At 38.8% G+C, this 19,819-nt stretch overlaps 1 protein-coding gene across 3 annotated transcripts in view; it reads left to right on the forward strand.

The window, feature by feature from the left end:
* The first annotated feature begins 11,808 nt into the window (after positions 1 to 11,808).
* Positions 11,809 to 19,819, forward strand: part of CNTN1 (contactin 1) — a 348,668-nt gene continuing 340,657 nt past the window's right edge. For 2 of the 3 annotated variants that reach the window (XM_041736678.1, XM_041736680.1), the window contains exon 1: positions 11,813 to 11,974. The gene's annotated coding sequence lies outside the window, so the exon portion shown is untranslated. Of the gene's footprint in view, positions 11,975 to 19,819 lie in introns of all 3 variants that reach the window. The other variant, XM_041736681.1, reaches the window with a different exon arrangement.

Raw genomic sequence — 19,819 nt, forward strand, 5'->3', positions numbered from 1 at the left:
AGGGGAAAAAATAGAAAAAAGGAACAAGAAACTGAATTTGGCATATTTAAGGAACAGAAGCAAGGCCAGAGTGGCTGGAACACAGTGAACAAAGAACTGAGTGGTTGAAATGAGGTCAAAGAGGTGAGGAGGAAACAGAGTGTAACGGGGAAGTTGGACATTCAAACTATAATGCAAAGTCTTTATAAAATATTTGATGGGTGAGTGGTCTAAACTGATTCCTGTTTTTCAATGATTACTCTGGGTGATTTGACAAATAGTTGGGGATGGAAAGGAGGGAGACCAATGATCAGGTTATTGACCAATGATCAGGCTTAGGAAAATGGAATGGTAGCTTTGATCAGAGTGACGGCCCTGTGAGACATTTGAATATGATCTGGAGGATGGATAATAGGAATTATTCTATTAAATTATCCTATCAAATAGTAAGTGAGGGAAAGGGAAGAATGGAGGATGACTTCTACATTTTGGAATTGAGCATTTAATTGAATGTTGGGGAAATAATCCAAGAAAATTGGCATTTAATTTTGCAAGAATTGTTGCTGATACATTGCAGCATGATCACAAAAGGAGGAAGGAGGAATGAAGAAAAAAAAAAAAAAGGAGACTGATAGGAAGTTTCACTTTTTGTTTGTTGCACAGATTGATTTTATGGTTTAATTTTACAGTGTTGTCAGGATTGAGCTGATGGCCCAAGAGCAGTTGTTTCTGCTGTATCATGCCCAGTCATGTTGTCACCAAGTCTTCTCTGAGAGGTAACATGTAAGCTTGGACTTGAAAAATCATAGAAGTCTAGTCATAAAAGAGCCAGGAGAAGAACATTTTAAGAAAAAGCAACAGCAGTGAATTTGGCATTCAAGGTTTATAATCAAGACCAATTGTGGATGGAGCATAGTAAGTGAAGAGCTGAGTGGTTTGAAATAAGATCAGAGAGGTAGGCAAGAGCCAGACCATTTATAATGGGAAGAGTGGGGCATTCAAACTGTAATGTAAAGCCATTAGAGAATTTTACTATTTAAGATTTATTTATTTATTTGAGGGAGAGAGAGAGAAAGAGAGAGGGAGAGAGAGAGAGAGACTGAGGGAGGAGCAGAGGGAAAGGGAGAGAGAGAATCTCGAGTGGACTCCATGCTGAACACCCAGCCCCATGTGGGGCTCCACACAGGGCTCAATCCCAGAACCGTGGGGTCATGACCTGAGCCAAAATCAACAGTCAGATACTTGATTGACTGAATTGCCCAGGCACCCCATTAGAGAATTTTAAATGAGGGAAGACTTAAACAGTAGGGGGTTCAAGGTTTTTTCAGAGTGAGAGGACATCCCAGAATGCATTAATCCTTGTGTCAACAGCCTTGTATGTCCTATCAATCCTGTTGACCTCTGCAAACATCCTCTCCAAAGAATGGTGAAGCACATGCGAAACTCCAGGCTTTCATATCATTTTCAAGCCTACAGTCCAAATGAACCACTGTAGTCTTCTTTTCCTTTTGTAACTGACCAGATCCATGTCCTAGTTTCTTTGAGTTCACACCGAAAATTTGCTACTTAACAAAAGAATCCTTGATGGTATAAGAACCCTCTCAACCTGAGTGACAAAAAAAGTTGTAAACAGCAATAGCAACATAGAAAAAATTAAGGCATTCAGGGAAAATAGAAAGGTAGGGTAAGCAGTTTTTAGTCATGTATACATGATTGATATACATTTAAAACATATATATATATATATCCCAACTTTCTTCAGGTAGATAACCAGCTGGAGAGGAATCCAGGCTTTGAGCCAATTTTATTGCAATGTCAAATGGTACAAATTTTTGGAAAAATGAATGATTATGTCCACGTAAAAGTTAAAGTAAATTTTCTTGTAAGTGTTGCTTCTAATTTGACAATTGGATGGCAGCAAAAAGCTCAGATTTCTTCTTAAACTATACTTTGTGCTTTCATTATATGCTGAGATACTTGTGCTACACATTCTTCTTAGTGTTACTGAATACTCAAAGAAAGGGCAATGGGACTAATGGGATGGCTTTTCCGACCTTCTTTTCTTCAGAAACAAGCAATAATTCAGAGTGCCCAAATTTGAATTTTACATATTCTCTACTTGTTCATGTTGATTTATGACTTTCCATGCTTTTATCAGCAACTTTTCACTTTTCTTATAATTTTTTAAAGATTTTATTTATTTATTCGTAGAGACACAGAGAGAGAGAGAGAGACAGAGACACAGGCAGAGGGAGAAGCAGGCTCCATGCAGGGAGCCTGACGTGGGACTCGATCCAGGGTCTCCAGGATCACGCCCTGGGCTGCAGGCGGCGCTAAACCGCTGTGCCACCGGGGCTGCCCACATTTCTTATAATTAACCTTCAAGTTAATGCTTCATTAAGGTAAAAGGTGATACAGATATTCTTTCTATAGTGAGTAATTATTAAAATGATCTTCAAAATTCAATGAATTCTGTTTCAAACATAAGTAAACTAAAAATTTTTTTTAAAAAATTAACTCTCATGAATAAAACCATATCTATGCCATTCCTTATTATCTATTTAAATTCATTTGCTTTTAAAGATCTAATTCAAAAGTCACCCTTCTGAATACTTCTAAGATAACACATAATAAAAGGAGAGAGAAGTAACAGATGTTTTAGTTCTTACCAGAATTCCCAACCAACCAAATATAATCCTTGTCTTGAAAGAGCTTTTTATTTGTAACACTGTAACAACAAATGGTAACATTTATACCATCAAATGCATACAATAAAATTCCAATAGTGAAAAAAAATGTAATAGTGGTATAATAAATTTATGTGTAAAATGTCACAGTACAGAAGTGGTGGTGACTATCCGGGTGTGGGTGTAAGAGGAAAGTGTAGGTTTCCCAAAAGAAATACCAGCTAACACTGTTTTAGAGGATAAACCAGAGTCTACCCAGTTGAAAAGTCTGGGTAAGGAAGAGAAAGGAATAGATCTCAGGTTGAGGTAACAAGTATGAAGACAGAGTCAAGAAGAAAGCATGGCATTAGGAGTACTCTGTTTTAATTGGCTTCTTAATTCTTCAATCCTTCCTTTTTCAGGGTCAACAAATATTTATTGAGTACCTATTATGCCCCATGTACTGTTTGGCCTATGAAGTGAGCATACTGAAATGAGCAAAAGAGAATCAGTGTAAGCCACGGTGGAGCTTAAATTCTAAAGGAAAGATAGTCATATTTTACAAGATAGTCAATAAATCAAATGAGTACAAAAAATGTACAGTATTATAGCTAATGAAAAATACCATAGACAAATAAGGAGGAAGAAAAGGAAATGAGAGTTCTAGGGTGGAGGGATGTCGATTTTAAGTGAGATGATGAGGGGTAGGTTGATTGAGAAGGTAACATTTTAATAAAAATCTGAAAAAGTAATTCACACAAGAATTGAGGATGACTATTTCTGGAAGGGAGACCAGCAGTACAAAAGCCCTATGATTGATTGGAGTGTGCCTCAGTTGAGGAATAGTGAAGAGGCCAATGTAGTTTCCAATCTGTTTTTCATTCTCTTTATGCTTATGCTTTAATCATAGTCAAATCTCAATCTTTGAGCATGCCTTGCTATTTTACATTATATCTTTTACACTTTTTTTCTCACTAGAAATGTTGTCTTAAGTTCTAGATACTGATAATTCTTCCTGTAAGAATATATCTAAACATCATCTCTATTTCCTTTTCCTCTCCCAGATATATTAAGATTCTGTTTTCATAATGTTCCTTTTTAACTTGTACCAAGGTAATTTTTTTCAGTTTTGGACATTTTGAGTTTGATATGATTCTGAATGATCCAAGTACAGAAATGGACATATGAGTCTGCAGTGCAGAGTAGATCCAAGGTTGGACATGGAGATTTATAATATATATCATATATATATTATTGATATCATATAATATATTATTCATGTATATATATATATAAATTTAGAAACCAAAGAATTCATAATATCATACAGGAGAAAATATAAAGTGATAAGAGAGTTAAGAATCAGCACAATTCTACGTAAAATTAGTATTGAGAGAAAGTGGAAGAGAAATACAGAATAAGAGAATTTGGGGAAGGTGCTTTAGAGTTCTTACAGAATTAGAAAGAAACCCAGGAGAGAACTAAAAGGTGATAATGACATATGAGGGCCACAGTGGAACATTTTCAGTTCTTTGGGTCTTGTAAATAGAGGGAAATACAGGGTCAGAGTAATTTTCTGTGAGGAAGGTTTGAACATCCTTTTATAATAAGGGCAAGTCTAGAAAAATGGGTGTTGAAAATATAGGCAGTATTAACAATAATTGATGAAAAGGAGACAGGAGGAGAAGGGTTAAAAAAAACACAATATATTTGGTTGTAGTAGAAACTCACCAGCTTTCATTGGAACATCCATGAAAATTCAGAGAAAATTTATGGTTACAAAAGCTTAGTAGGTTAAGTAATATCTAACAGGAATTTATCAATTTCTGGGTAGATTTCTTTCCAACTATTATGTCTTCTAGTTTTTTATATGTTACATAATGAGCATGAGTAATTTATTAAGTTGTGTTGAATTATTCAGGAAACAGTTTCTAGGGTGAAGATTTGTATGTAAATTTCCAACTTATTTGGGAAAATATCCATTGTAGACAAATTTTCCATTTTGCCCTAGAGCATAACTATAATAGCAGTTTTTAAATCCTTGTCTCCTAAGTATAATATCTGTGCTTACTCTTAAGTATGAATCTCATTTTGTTTTTGTTTTTCTTTTGAGAGGCAAGCAATAGTAGGGAGAGGCAGGCATAGTAATTTTAGATTATATCCTGGACATTGCAATGATACACCATAGAGATTATGGATTCTGTTGTGTGTTTTTGAAGAATATGAATATGTTTCATTTGTTTGTTTAGAAGGTGGTTAACTGGGAGGTACTCAAATTCCAAACTCTGTCTTCCCTGTGGCAGGCAGCAGTTGAAATCTCTGTTAAATTCTTGTACTAGTCCGCTATTGTTGCTGTAACAAATTATCACACAACAAAACAACTAAATGTATCCGCTTACTTAAATCAACAAAATGTCTTAAAACAAAAAAAAATATTCTCTCACAATTCTTGACTCTGGAATGTACAAATCAGCATCACTGGGCCAAAATCAAGATGGCTCAGCATGGCCACCCTCCCTCAGTGGCTCTAGGAGAATCCATTTTTTGCTTCCTCCAGATTCTGGTGGCTGCAGAGATTCCTTGGCATATGGCTGCACCATTCTAATTTTCAAGGCCAGCATCCTCAAATCTCCCCCTGCTCTGCCTTCACATCACCATCTGCTCTGTATATGGTAAAATCTCTCTTGGCCTGCCTCTTACAAGGATGCATGTGATCACATTTAGGACCTGGTTGGATAATCCAGGATAATCTCCTGATCTCAGATCTCAATTCCTTAATCACTTCTGCAGAGACTTTGCCATATAAAGGAACATTCACAGGTTCCAGAGAGTAAGAGTCCATTTTGCATCCTATTATAATTCTTTTAACTTTATCTGTACTGCTTGGAATCTGTCCTGTGTATTTATAGTTTAGGAGTCACTTTAAAATTTGTGTAGAGTTTATACTCTGGACTGATGTTTCTCCCTGTCTGGATGTCTCCTTTCTGGGGCATTCTTGTCTCATTTTTTTTTTTCATCATTATCTACAACTCTGTTTTCTGGTTCTTCAAGCCAGAAATATTTGCCCCCTCCCATCCGATTTATTCATCCTGTTTGGCATGGATGCCCGTCCCTCGTCTGACACGGCTTAGGCCTGGCTCAGGAGAGCACGAGTATTCATCCTGTTTGGAACCCATCAGACCTTGCCTCAGGACCAAAGTGGTATAAAATGGGAGACTCACCTTTTCCCATTTCATTGTTTTTCGTGTATAGACACCTCTTCAGGCTCTGCCTTCTTTTGGTTATTATCCAATGCCCTCAAATAGGTTTTCTCCTCCTCCTCCTCCTCCTCCTCCTCCTCCTCCTCCTCCTCCTCCTCCTCCTCCTTCTTCCTCCTCCTCCTCCTTCTTCCTCCTCCTCCTCTTCCTCCTTCTTTCTTCTTCTTCTTCTTCTTCTTCTTCTTCTTCTTCTTCTTCTTCTTCTTCTTCTTCTTCTTCTTCTTCTCCTTCTTCTCCTTCTTCTCCTTCTTCTTCTTCTTCTCCTTCCTTTTTCCAGAGCTTATAGGAGGGTGGATGGTTCAATAATAGCTACTTCTTTATTACTGGAAGCTGAACTCCCACATTCTTTTTAAGAGTACAAGGGGCATTTACCAAAAATGCAAATTTTGCATTATAAACAAAGCCTCAACATATTGCCAAAATACTCTTCTTAGAGTATTTTCCTGAGAAAAGTAAAATTAAAATTTTGAAACAAAAAATAAGTAGAAAACTCCTAAATTACTATAAATTAAATAATATACTTCTAAATTATCTTTGGATTGAAAAAGAAAGCAAAGATTAGAAAATATTTAAACTGAATTATAATAAAGGTAACACATATTAAAACTTGTCAGATATAAAAAAGCGCTGCTGGGATCCCTGGGTGGCGCAGCGGTTTAGGGCCTGCCTTTAGCCCAGGGCGCGATCCTGGAGACCCGGGATCGAATCCCACGTCGGGCTCCCGGTGCATGGAGCCTGCTTCTTCCTCTGCCTGTGTCACTGCCTCTCTCTCTCTCTCTCTCTCTCTGTGACTATCATAAGTAAATAAAAATTTAAAGAAAAGATTAAAAAAGCGCTGCTTAGAGAAAATATTATAACCTTAAATGCAATATTTAAAAAGATGAAATGCTAAAACATCAATGATATCATTTTCTACTTCAAGAATAGAAGAAAAGAACAAATCCAAACTAAGTAAGTAGAAGGAAATAATGGAGGTAAGGGCAGAAACCGATAAAATAGAAAACACACATTACAGAAAAATTAAAAAGTCAAATTGATATTTGAGATAATTAATAAAATTTCTAAATACTGGAAAACTAATAGGGGAAAAACCTCACAATTTATCAACATCTAAAATGATAATTGGATCACAAATACAGATCTAAAAGATATTAAATACACACAAAAGGGGGTTTTATGAGCAACTTTATGGCAATAAACTTGAATTCTTTCCTCTGTACCTCTCCTTTTACTTCTTTTGGTTGTTTTTTGGGGGTAGGATGTAGATGTGGGTAGATGACCTTTTATAAAGATGCTAGTGCCATAGTATTAACAAATAGTTTCATGTCATTCTGCCTCTCATTATATGTCATAGGAAACTGAGGATCATAGTTCTATCCCTAGCCTCTCAGCTATTTACTAGTTTAGAATAGAAGAAAGGTCTTCTAATGTCTCACCCTATGTCCAGTCCAGATGTGAAGGTATTCATCATTTCAAGGGTATACTTAGAAAATGAAATTTTCAGTGTTTATAGCGGTTGTTAGGAAAGAATGGAAAGGACATGTTAATTAAGTTGACAATGTAGTTCACTATTAATAACTGACTCCCTACTCTCCGTGAATAACAGAGACCAAGCTCCAATTTAACAATTGAATTGAGCATTGTCCTTCTCCATAAGTTTCATGAGTTGAAAAAAAATTGGAGGACATATTGGCTAAGGAGTAACATACCTTTTTGTTACATCACACATTCATTCCTGTTATGCAAATTGGGATGTATTAAGGAGAAATAGTGGATTCTACTGTGAGACAATGGAATCTGTGAAGATATCCTTGCAATGTCAGTAATACCTGTGGATTTTCTAAGAATCTGCCCTTTTGGTGAGCAGCAGTCACTGACAAAACAAAAGGAATTCTAATCTTACTGTTAATCTACAAAAATATTGCAGGGGCCCTGGTGAGTAGGAAACTGCTGCTGTCGACTGTATTTACAGGATTTAGTATTTGGAAACTATCTTCCCAGCCTCTTCCTCCAGCCACATGGTAGGGTGTGTTTGTGTGCATCCCTTAGCAATCATTCCTTATCGGCTATGTAAAAGCTAGGTCAGTGGGCTGATGTGATCTTCTTTGAGATGCTGCATCCTGGGTTTAGCATGACTCTCTTTATACTAGTGGGCAGAGTCTCTTGTCTTTCTGCTCTGTTTAGTTTAAATTTTTGATTGGAAAAGCCTCTTTTTTTCCCCTCTTTGCTACAACAGGCTATGCTAGCAACTGTTCTGGGAAGCTTCCTTGTGAGGAACTGGTGGGTGGAGCAGAAGAGAAAGAAAAGAAATATATACTGTGGAAAGCGGTACTGCTGCTGCAGTTTCCTTTCCTCTCACCAAGATTTAATCACTGGTTGGAGGAAATTGGAATGTTTCAAGAAAGAGGGCCAATGCAGGCTGGAAGAAGGAGGGGATGGGTGGCAGGAGAATTCAATAATAGGGCCAAAGGAAGTTTAGCAATGTAATAGCCAATAAATAGTGCTGTAGAACCCTGTGAGTTATTAGGGAATTCTCCAGCCAGAGAACCAGGCAACATTTTCCTACTGTTTCTTTTAGAGATTTGCAAATGGGTTCCATGCCAGGCTGTCAAATAGAGAGGATTCAGACGAATGTTTCTAGAGTTCTCTCTTTCTTACTTTAGGGACAGTATGTTCCAGAGGCAATCTGCCTAGCTAGCCACCCATTTCCATTAGCTTTCTTTATACCTGAACACCGGCCCCAATTGCTCTGATCCCAGTCTTGTGAGGCAGACCTCCAACTTACAAGCAAACTTAGTCTCAGCAACTGATTATGTCCTGCCTAATTTCCAGTTAAAGTGGCATGCTTTCGTATATTCTTATAGATGCTGAGACATGAGTATGCTGCTGGATCAGTCTTGATAATTTCAAAAGGCGAGGTAGTTCAGGGAGGAAAAAGGGCAAGAACTCTGCTGGAAGAGATACCAAAGTTATTGTTCATTGTGATGAAAAAAATAATGAAGGAGGAGCCCTAAGATCTGGGTTCTAGACTCATCTTTGCTTCTAAGTAAGTACAGGATCCTGAAAAAATTATGATAATTGTTTCCTCCACAAAACAATGTGGGAAACTGATAATTTCTAAAGTTCTTTAAATTCTCACATTTTATAAACCATGTATTCACTTGTAAATACTGAATGTCTCAGGACATGGGTGGTTCAGTGGTTGAGTGTCTGACTTCAGCTCAGAGCATGGTGCTGGGGTCCTGGGATTGAGTCCCACATCGGGCTCCCTAGGGGGAACCTGCTTCTCCCTCTGCCTGTGTCTCTGCCTCTCTCTCTGTGTCTCTTATGAATAAATAAAATCTTTAAAAAAATAAAAATAAATGCCTAATGTCTCTTATACACCAAACATAATATACATAACTATTTTTAAATTACCATTACTTTCAAAGGAATACATTTCCTTGGCCACTTCAATTTTCTCAATTGTGAAAGGGAGCTAATAATGACTCTTCTGCTTACTTAAGAAAAAAGGGAGGATTTTTAACTGGAAGTGATTTGAAAAATGTAAAATGTACTCTAGCAGATACTTTTATTATATTCATATATATAAGAATATGTGTATTCCAGGAACATACATGCAGGTTTTACTCTCTGAGATAATAACCAATAACCTGGAGATAGTCTGTTCTATCTGAAAGTATATGAGGTGCCTGATGCCCAGAAAGAAATTATAATTATCTTAATATTGTTCCCAATTTTTGTATATCTATGTGTGCACACAAACATACTCACACGTGCAGAGCTGTAATTATATCAGTGAGTATGCAAAGTAACATCGTCCGTTTGAAAAATAAGTATGCTCCATGACAGCTTGCCTACCTTATTCATCACTATATTTATAATAGCAATATTTGTTGAAGAAGGAATGAATTAAGGAATGAAAGACTGAGGATAGCAGAGATTTCTTTAGTATTCTTTTCACTTTCAATTTCAACTTTTGTGCTAACCTCAATGTTCAGCTCCTTTTCCTTGATACTTCACCTTCCCCTCACTGCTTAAATCTCGGGGAGGGCCTGCTAGAGTTCATTGTTACTCAAAATAATTTAGGTTTAGGAATCAAACAATGTTAGCATTGAAAATGCTTATTCTTTACTATAATATTTTACTATATTCATTGCTTCCGGATCCCTCTTTGATGTCTTGTATGTATTATTCTTATTTAGTTCCCTAGCACCTAACACAGGTGTGGCACAGAATAAGTACTCAGTAAATGCACTACGTAATGCATGGTTTTTCCAATTCAATGGGACAGGCGGTGTGGAGTAGAGATGCAAGACCAAGGGACATATTATGTAGAAACATGACTGATTGGTTTTGAAACTTGCCATTACATTTTTAGTTATTCCCATTCAGTGGTAGGTGCATTCCCAGCATCAAGTTGTACCTATTGTTCTCTATCTTTAGGGTCTCTTCTCACTTCCAAATACACTAATCTAAATCATCCAGTTTTATAAAGAGAACATTTTATGAGGAGTCTGGCCTAATAAACAACCAGAATCACTAAGGTAAGAGCCTACACTTATTTAGTATTTAATAACAATACCAACTTCTCCAGCAGTTGTCCAGGGAGCTGTGTCATGTTCAGCCCCGGTTAAGAAACTATTTACTGGGATCCCTGGGTGGCGCAGCGGTTTGGCGCCTGCCTTTGGCCCAGGGCGCGATCCTGGAGACCCGGGATCGAATCCCACATCAGGCTCCCTGCATGAAGCCTGCTTCTCCCTCTGCCTCTCTCTCTCTCTCTCTCTCTCTCTCTGTGACTATCATAAATAAATAAATAAATAAATAAATAAATAAAAAGAAACTATTTACTTTAGGTGGATGAAGAACTTGGCTATCTGCAGAAAGGAGGCAGCCTGCAAGTGAGAAGACTGTTTCCTTATATGGCACTAAAATAAGATACTTCCCTTCCTCCAGTCTGACTGATAATCTTTCAATCATTTCCCCCCACTTAAGAAGTGCCTTGAATTCCACAGCTTCCTGATTCCACCTGGACAAATGGCCGGGATGAAAGATGGGAACAAAGTTGTTTTATCCTTGGCTCTCTTCACCTACAAGGTAGGCTTGGGATCACCTAGGTTTGTGTTGGCTTATACATCCTCTGCAGCCTCAGTGTTTGAGCACAAAGGGAATGAGGGACTAAAATTAGTAGAAAAGAAACAGGTTGTTATCAGTCTGGTGGTGATTATTTTAAGACCACCAAATGGGCTACCAAGGCAAGTCCCTTATGCAGTTTGGCCTTAACTTTCCTTCCTTTGCTCTTTCTGGTTGTTATTGCAAAGCTTTCCCATTTAAAACAGTTTCTACCAGGGGATATTTCGGAGTCTCTCTGCTGTACAGAACAATCAGTAGTGCAACGTTTCCTCTCCAGGAAAAACTGCCATGTTGCATTGAGGCAAAAAAAAAATGGAAACTTGAAACAAATAAACAAACCCCTCATGTCTTTGTATTTCTTGTGATTTTTTTTTTTGACTTAAGTACATGCATTTCTGTATTTTGCTCCATTCTTAACTGAAGTTCGTGCTTCTCTATCAAGGCACTGCTCCTGGTATTTTCTCCTGTAAAATCTCTTGGACAGGGCTGGGTGTCTGGTTATGCCTGGCCCTTCCCTCTCTCTTGGAGGGGGAATGGGGGTCTCAGATGACAAGTCATCAAGCCAGTTTCCCCTCCTCTTCGGGGTTCTTGATCCGGTGGCAGCAGGGTTTGGTTCCAGGGACTGCAGAGACCCTTCGCAGTTGGGTTTCGCAGCTGCCTGGGTCCGCAGCGAGCCCTGGTCTGGGTGAGAGTGGCACCCCGCCTATCCAATGAGAGGCGCGGGTTTCTCTGCCGTGCCCGCCCCGCTTTCCCCGCGGCCCCAATGACCGCTCTAACAGGGCCGGCTCCGGCTGTCAAGTAGCTGGGCTGAGCTCCGCCGAGGCTGGGAGGGACGCGGGGTGCGGAGATGCGCTCCCAGGTGTTTGCAGCGCAAGTGGGAAACCTGTAGGTGATGGTCCAGCTGTGCCGCGCCGACCCGAGCAGGAGCAGAGAACACAGGTAGGAGGCAGGACTTTTCCTTCTTTGCAGATAGGAGGAAAAAAAAAAAAAATGCATGCGTATTTTCCTGCTGCCGCTGCCTGCCTTCCCCTTCTTCCCCTTCCCCCAGCCCTGCCCCGCCCTCGGCACCCCCAAATCTGATGTGGTCGCCGCAGCTCTCGCCGTGAAGTACGGCTGGAGGACTGGGATGGGGTGTCTGGGTGCTGGGATGGGGGGTGCCGGAGCCCCGGTGTCGGGCGGGGCGGGCAGCAGCGCCCCAGGCGAGGGCACCGCCGAGCCTCCATCTGCGTCTCGTCAACTTTCCTCCCCGGTGACGCTCCCGAGGAATGCCCGGCCGCAGGGGAGGGTTTGGGGCGCAGCCCGGTCTGCAGCCGGGAGCCCGCGAGGAGCTTCCTCCGCTCCGCACCTGCCGGTTCTCCCTGTCCTACCTTGCGTCTACACCCGCAGGCACATCCCTGCAAGGACGGGGGATGACTGCGCGGAGGGGAGCGAGGCACTTGCTCAGTTCCCAGGCTCCTCCGTTAAGGACTGGCTCCCTCCAGGAGCGGGGGGTGGGGAGGAAGTCCCGCACCTCTAAGGGCATTTACCGGTTAATGATGTCTCCATTGAGAAGACCTGGCCCTTCTCCCAGGATCTGCTGCAGACCGAGCTTGGGAGAGGCCGGGCAGGCTTCTCCTCTCCACTCCTCTCGCCTCTCCTCTCCTCTCCTCTCCTCTCCTCTCCTCTCCTCTCCTCTCCTCTCCTCCTTGCCTGGTGCTGCCTATGGGAAAGAAACCACCTTTTCGCCTAGTTTCTAAAAAAAAAAAAAAAATGGGTTTATCCTCGGGGATTCCCAGAGTCAAGTAATTGTGCCCGGATGGGCTCCCCGCGGCTGCTGCGAGGCAGCCTCCCCGGGTGACCGCATCTGGGTGCATCTGGGTGCATCTGGGTAGTAGGTGTTGGCCCAATGCCGGTTCCTGCAGGAGTCAGATTGCTGCAAGCAGTAGGCAGAAGAATTGCAGAGAAATTAGAGGCTGCATCACTCAGGGGAACCAACCGATGACATCCTGCTTTGAAGATTACTGAAAAATTGGGGTGATGAGGAAAAAGGAGAGGGGAAAGCTGCAACCTTTTCTCATTTATCCATGCCCAATCCAGCATGGGCATTTGTATGTCTGCTCGTGTGTGCACATCTCCAAGGTGGAGCTATATATAGCTCTTGCACACCCAGCCCTGTTTGCCTGCTGCTGAGCAGGCTGCCTGGGCCTTCTGAAGCAATCTGGAAGCACTGAGTGGGAGGGGCAAAAAGGAATCAAATTCTCCATTGGGGGAAAAGCGGGAGAAGATGTGTTCAGACTGAGGAAACCTGCAAGGAATAATGTCTCTGTAACGCACATGAATGTCAGTATTTCCAGATATTATTTTAAAGACATTCTTAGAGTGCTATTTGATCTTCATCCATTTCCCTGGTTTTTTCAGCTTTACAGTGTACACATGAACCTTACCAGCCTGAAACGAATGTAGCACACATATCAAATAAACACATATATCTGGGGTATTTTATTAAACTCATCAGAGCGTAATGGTTTGCACATGCCCTACCTTCACTGTTGGGTTGTAAATTTATTTGGATGGTAACTTACAGCTAGTGCATTTGGAGAGCTGGGGGGAAAAGATCCACCCACCTTGCAAGATATAAAACTGAGGGGCCTTTAGAACCTTTGAAGATAGCTTTAATCTATTTCTTGGTACAAATTTTATTTGTAGACCCGGTATTTAAATGTGTGCTGCTTTTTCACATCATGTCTATTTGCATTACATGTCTTTTATAGATGTGTATGCATTTATTTTCCCCCATTGCCTGAAGTTATTTAATCTGGATGGTAACTTTTTCATTTTCTTTGATGAGAAAACTAAGATTTAGAGGATACAAGAAATTTGCCTAAAGCCTTCTAAAATTCCACTATTTCAACCCTAATATTTCAGCAATCTACTATGGATTATATTGCAGAGCAGTGTCCCCTTGAATAAAATACTTCAACTTCCTGTGATTTTTGGTATTGATAACAAAATTTGGTCAGTGTTACACCAGTAACAATACAGGCCAAGGTTATTCGGTTATTTGGATGCTCAGTCTTATTTTATTTATTTATTTATTTATTTAACCCTTATATGTATGTCTGATTTGTCTTCTAATTAGGCAAGGAAGCACTTCCCAGAAAAAGACTATGACCTGTATTTTTGTACACTCCACCACACTGAACACAGTTCTAGGTAGGCTTGAAGATTCTTATTGAGGATGTCTCATCATAAGGAATCATTTGGAGCAATGATTGAAGGATAATAAGTTTATTAATAGAATAAATGTGTTGGGAACTACATTTGGAAACTTCCTTTGGATTTATCCTTTCCATGAGGAGGAATGGCTGACATGAGGCATTTCTCTAGCTTTCCACAGAATGGTTCAATTTTCCAATAGGAGTTATGGCTCTGTACAGGTTATTCTATACAGTGTCTCTTACCTGTGCCCCTTGAGACTGACTAGAGGGCAAGTTGAAAGATAGACCATTTATATTTTTCTATACAAAACATGCTATGTTATATTGCTATTAAAAAAAGAAAACAACAGTGTCTATCCATTTCCCATCACCATCTATTTCTGTATATAAATTGTCCATGGTTTACATCATAAAAAAGGAACGCATTCTAAGTCATCAGTAAGTTCTTTAAATTCAATGTTTGGTTTTTTTATTGCTGTATTATTCATTTTTCTTCCCCTTTGAACTACCATTTTTCATACTTTCCATCTCCTCCTGGAGATTTTACCTTTTTTTAAGATTATATTTAGTGTTCATGAGAGATACAGAGAGAGACAGAGACATAGGCAGAGGGAGAAGCAGACCCCCATGGTGAGCCCACTATGGGACTCGTTCCCAGGACTCCAGGTTCCTAACCTGAGCCAAAGGCAGATGCTCAACCACTGAGCCACCCAGGGGTCCCAGATTTTACTTCTGATACCACAATCATCTAATGTTATAGTTTTTCTCTTACTTTTTCTAGACTTCTGTTCTTGGTCTCCTTCTTATCTCCTCTTCCTGCTTTAGGTTTTCAAGTGAATTCCCCAAATTGATGCAATTTATCTTATTGGAAACACAATTCTTCTGCATTTCTTTCTTAATCTCTCCTCCATTAGCCATTCCAAATTATTAACCTAACAGCTAAGAGCACAGGCTTTGGGAAGAGGCCTACTTGCGTTAATATCTATATGTTATTATGCAGATAAGTGAATGTCAGTAAGTCAACTGGGGATTATAATAGCACTTACCTCAGAGTTTTTTGTGGGTTTTTTAATTAAATAAAATAATCCATGTAACACATGGTTGTATTCATTACTCATAAATAATTGCTATTCGTAGTAAGTCATATTTTTTTTTTGTTTTTTTGTTTTTTCCCGTTAATATTCATCACCCTTAAACTGGCTCTTAGCAAAGGATACCTCATTTTTCCAGGCTTCTGATTTGTGATTTGTTTTCTTTTTTTTTTTTTTTTTCAGATTTCCTTCCTCTATCACCAAGTGCCCACCATCATCTATTCAGTTATTAATTTGTCCTTTTTAATTCTGATCTCTAATTTGTATCATATGTTTTCCCCAATACCAGTGTATATGTCCTTGCATGCCTTAGATTAGCACAGTAGGCAATTAATTTATCAACTCTCCCAATGTATGTCTTTCTGCTTAATCTAAGATGCCACATATTACTAACATAATATATTTTTAATTTTCATTATTGATTATACTCTTGCAACTTTCATTGTGATTTACTTCATATCATAATATCCATACTGTGAACTTTGGAGCAGGAACACTTGGGTTCAAATTCTGAGAATAGCACTGACTAGTTGCGGTACTTTGGAAACATAGCAGGAGGAAGATGGGTCACTATTTCATTATGATTGTATGAATAACCTATTACATAAAATAGCACTTAAAAGTATACTCATATAATATTACGTTAAAACAACATTTTTATAATTATGAGAAAATACAGGATCTTTCAAGAAGAATTCAAAGTGAAAGAAAATTATACCATGCAGAGAGATCCGCGCTCAACCTTCCAATTTTATTTCTATAAATATACATAGGTATTTTAAATGTGCAAATTTGGAATTAGAGTGAATATTCATTTTTATATTTAGCTTCTCCACCTTAACATCATACCATAACATTAGTTTATTTTATTTAATATTCTTACTAACCATGTTTTTTTATGGCTGTCATCTATTGTCTTATATAGTTAGAATCTTAAGATTGTTTCCTGTTTTTCACATTCATGGAAATAAGCATAATTATTCGTTAATTTTTGCATTTTTGACCATTTCCTTATAATAACTTCATAGATGTTACTGGATCAGATTTTTAAATATTTCAGACTCTTTTTTTTTTTTAATTTTTATTTACTTATGATAGTCACAGAGAGAGAGAGAGAGAGAGAGGCAGAGACACAGGCAGAGACAGAAGCAGGCTCCATGCACCGGGAGCCCGACGTGGGATTCGATCCCGGGTCTCCAGGATCGCGCCCTGGGCCAAAGGCAGGCGCCAAACCGCTGCGCCACCCAGGGATCCCAAATATTTCAGACTCTTAATGCGTGTTGCCAAATTGCTCTAGCAAAAAGTTTATGCACAAATTAATACTCAGTATAAACCAGTTGGGCAGTAATCTGATTAACATTTGGAATTGTGGTTTTAAAAATTGTGACTTTTTGATAGTAGAAATTGTGTATCTGGTTATTTTGAATTGTGTTTCTATGATTTTGAATGATTTGGGGTGATTTTGAGAAATGTTGTCATGTTTATTGGCTCTTTGTATTTCTTAATTTGTGGATTTCATTTGACTTTTGAGTTATGGTTTCTAACTCAATAGAAAAATCCATTTGTATACTGTGAAAATTTTCTTTACCTTTCTTTTTGTCTTTGATCTTTTATGTTTTTGGACATACAGAAATTTGTAGCCTTACTATAGTTTAACATATAAGTCTATTTGTAGTAGTATTTTTCATTGCTTTAATACTCAGAAAACTTTCTTCTACGTGACAAAGAATTGAACATAAAAATACAAATTTGAGGGTTCTATTGCTGAACTTCTTTTATTCTTTGAAGTGGGATTTGGCTTATGTATATTATGTATATATCACTGTGTGAAATGGCTCCTGGGGACATATAAAATACCCTCTCAGTCTATTAAGATCCCATTATTATTTATGTGGCTTTCCCAAGAAGTGAATAGTATCTTAATTCTTTCTGAGCTACTATTGCCCATTTCAAAAATGCCACAGGGCAAAACGTACTATGGAAGATATTAATGACCAGGTTACTCAACCAGAGCAAGGCACATTGTTTGCACAATTATCTGAATGACTCAGGCACTAAATCTGCTTTTACTGGGATTATCCAGATGGTCCTTAATTCACTGGATAATTGTTCACCCCTGTACTTGATTTTGTTGATGTATACCGGACTGTGTCATTGCTTTTCCTACACAGTTTTATTTGTTACTAGTCTCTTATACTGAGGGTTAGCCACATTCATTTCTTTTATGAGTGGCAGTTCCCTTGGTCCTTGAAGAACACACATGTTAGAGTTATGCAGAACTTTACAGGAAACCCAGTTTGGCCAATTAACAAACTGTGTGATGTCTGGCAAATTACTTAATCTCTTTAAGTCTTTGTTTCCCATGTAGGAAATGAGGATATTCAGAGTTAAGAGTACTTATATCAGTCTCCCTCTCTTATCGTCTTCTTCTCAAGCCCATTCTCCACACCGTAATCAAAGTTCTCTCTCTAAAACCAATTTCATCTAGTGTCTTCTCTACTAAAAATAAGATGCCCAGAGTCCTTTGCATTTCACCTAAAGTTCTGTATTAAATGGTCCATGATTGGGATGCCTGGGTGGCTCAGCTGTTGAGCATCTGCCTTTGGCTCAAGGTGTGATTCCGTGGTCTGGGATGGAGTTCTGCATCTGGCTCCCCACAGGAAGCCTACTTCTCCCTCTGCCTGTGTCTCTGCCTCTCTCTGTGTCTCTCATGAATAAATAAATAAAATCTTAAAAAAAAATGGTCCATGACTAATTCTCTAAATTCACTTTTTTATTTTTATAGACTCTTCCATTTCCGGTTTCCCACAATGCCAATAACACAGAACTATTTGCATTTCTCCTAATGCATCATATTTTCTCTCTTTTCCCCCCAAACTTCACTCTGAGTCCATACTCTCTTCTCTGCCATAAAGACCTTCCTCTTTCCTATAATGTAACTGAGACTGCCTAATGTCGTCAAGGCTCAGGTTAGTTGCCACATTCTCTAGGAGGATTTCCCTGAACATGGCTGAGTTTGGAGTCCTTATTTAGTGCTTCCATAATAATCCATAGACACCCCAACCATAGCACTTACAATGCTAAATTGTAAATGATTGTTTACTTGTCTGTTACCCCACCATAAGCCACTGAGGATAGAAACCTCTTTCCTCTTAGTGTCCAATGAAGGCTCTGACTTAAAGTTAATACTTAATAAATATTTTTGGAACAAATGAATAAATGAAAGTTAAGATTAAACTTGTTTTTAAGATTTTAAGGAATAAAGGTACCTGGGTGGTTCAGTGGTTGAGCATCTACCTTTGGCTCAGGGCATAATCCCAGGGTCCTGGGATCGAGTCCTGAGTCAGGCTCCCCGCAAGGAGCCTGTTTCTTCCTCTGCCTATGTCTCTGCCTCTCTGTCTCTCTCATGAATAAATAAATAAAATCTTAAAAAATATTTCAAAGAATAAAGGATTTATATCTCTATCTTGGAAACAAGCAAATAAAAACTAGAATCTATGTCAATCTTCACATTTTTTTAAAGAATTAACTTCATGGTTCTGTTGAGTTATATCAGATGCCTAAAAGAGAGTCCTTTAATAAGCAATTTTAAGTGAAAATTCATGCCTAAGACATTGAATAATTCCCAAATGCTAGGCCGTTAGGTCACTCTCCTTTAAATAATTCTACATTTTAGAAAGAATAGACATGTATAGTTACATGCAAAATATATATCTATAATTTAGCTGTGTTGGAACTAGTATCGACAAAATTAACTCCCTTTTTCTACATTTAATAAGAGATCTTGGGGATCCCTGGGTGGCGCAGCAGTTTGGCGCCTGCCTTTGGCCCAGGGCGCGATCCTGGAGACCCGGGATCGAATCCCACATCAGGCTCCCGGTGCATGGAGCCTGCTTCTCCCTCCGCCTGTGTCTCTGCCTCTCTCTCTCTCTCTCTGTGACTATCATAAATAAATAAAAAATTTAAAAAAATTAAAAAAAATAATAAGAGATCTTCCATTGGTGTGATCTCTAGAAGTTTACAAACATGGTCACATGCATAGCTGCATTTGATTCTTTGCAACAATTCTAAAAGTTAGATAGAAAGGCATGATTATCTACACAGATAAGGAAAGAAACTCAGAGAAATAAGTAGTTTGCCTAAAAGCATATTAGTTAGTGGCAAATTTGGACAAGAAGTAAAGTAATATTACTTACCATTGCATGTTTTAGGTATTATCCTTAGCCAAAACATCTCACTGAGAGTTCTCAGCCACCATTCTGTCCACGTCAAGGACATTGGTCTTAATAATCTGCTGAGATTCCTGAACAATCCAGTAAAAATTCACTACACTAATATCCATATATGGTTTTTACTTTGGTTTTTAATTATCTGAGATGAAACCCACTATTTTATTTGATTATTTGCACAACACATGTGTACGTATGTGTGTATGGGTACATATTACACTTACAACTTTTTTTTAGTTCGAGTATATTTCCTTTTGTACAGTGCTC

The sequence above is a fragment of the Vulpes lagopus genome, chromosome 21 (genome assembly GCF_018345385.1).
Source record: "Vulpes lagopus strain Blue_001 chromosome 21, ASM1834538v1, whole genome shotgun sequence".
Lineage (NCBI taxonomy): Eukaryota > Metazoa > Chordata > Mammalia > Carnivora > Canidae > Vulpes > Vulpes lagopus.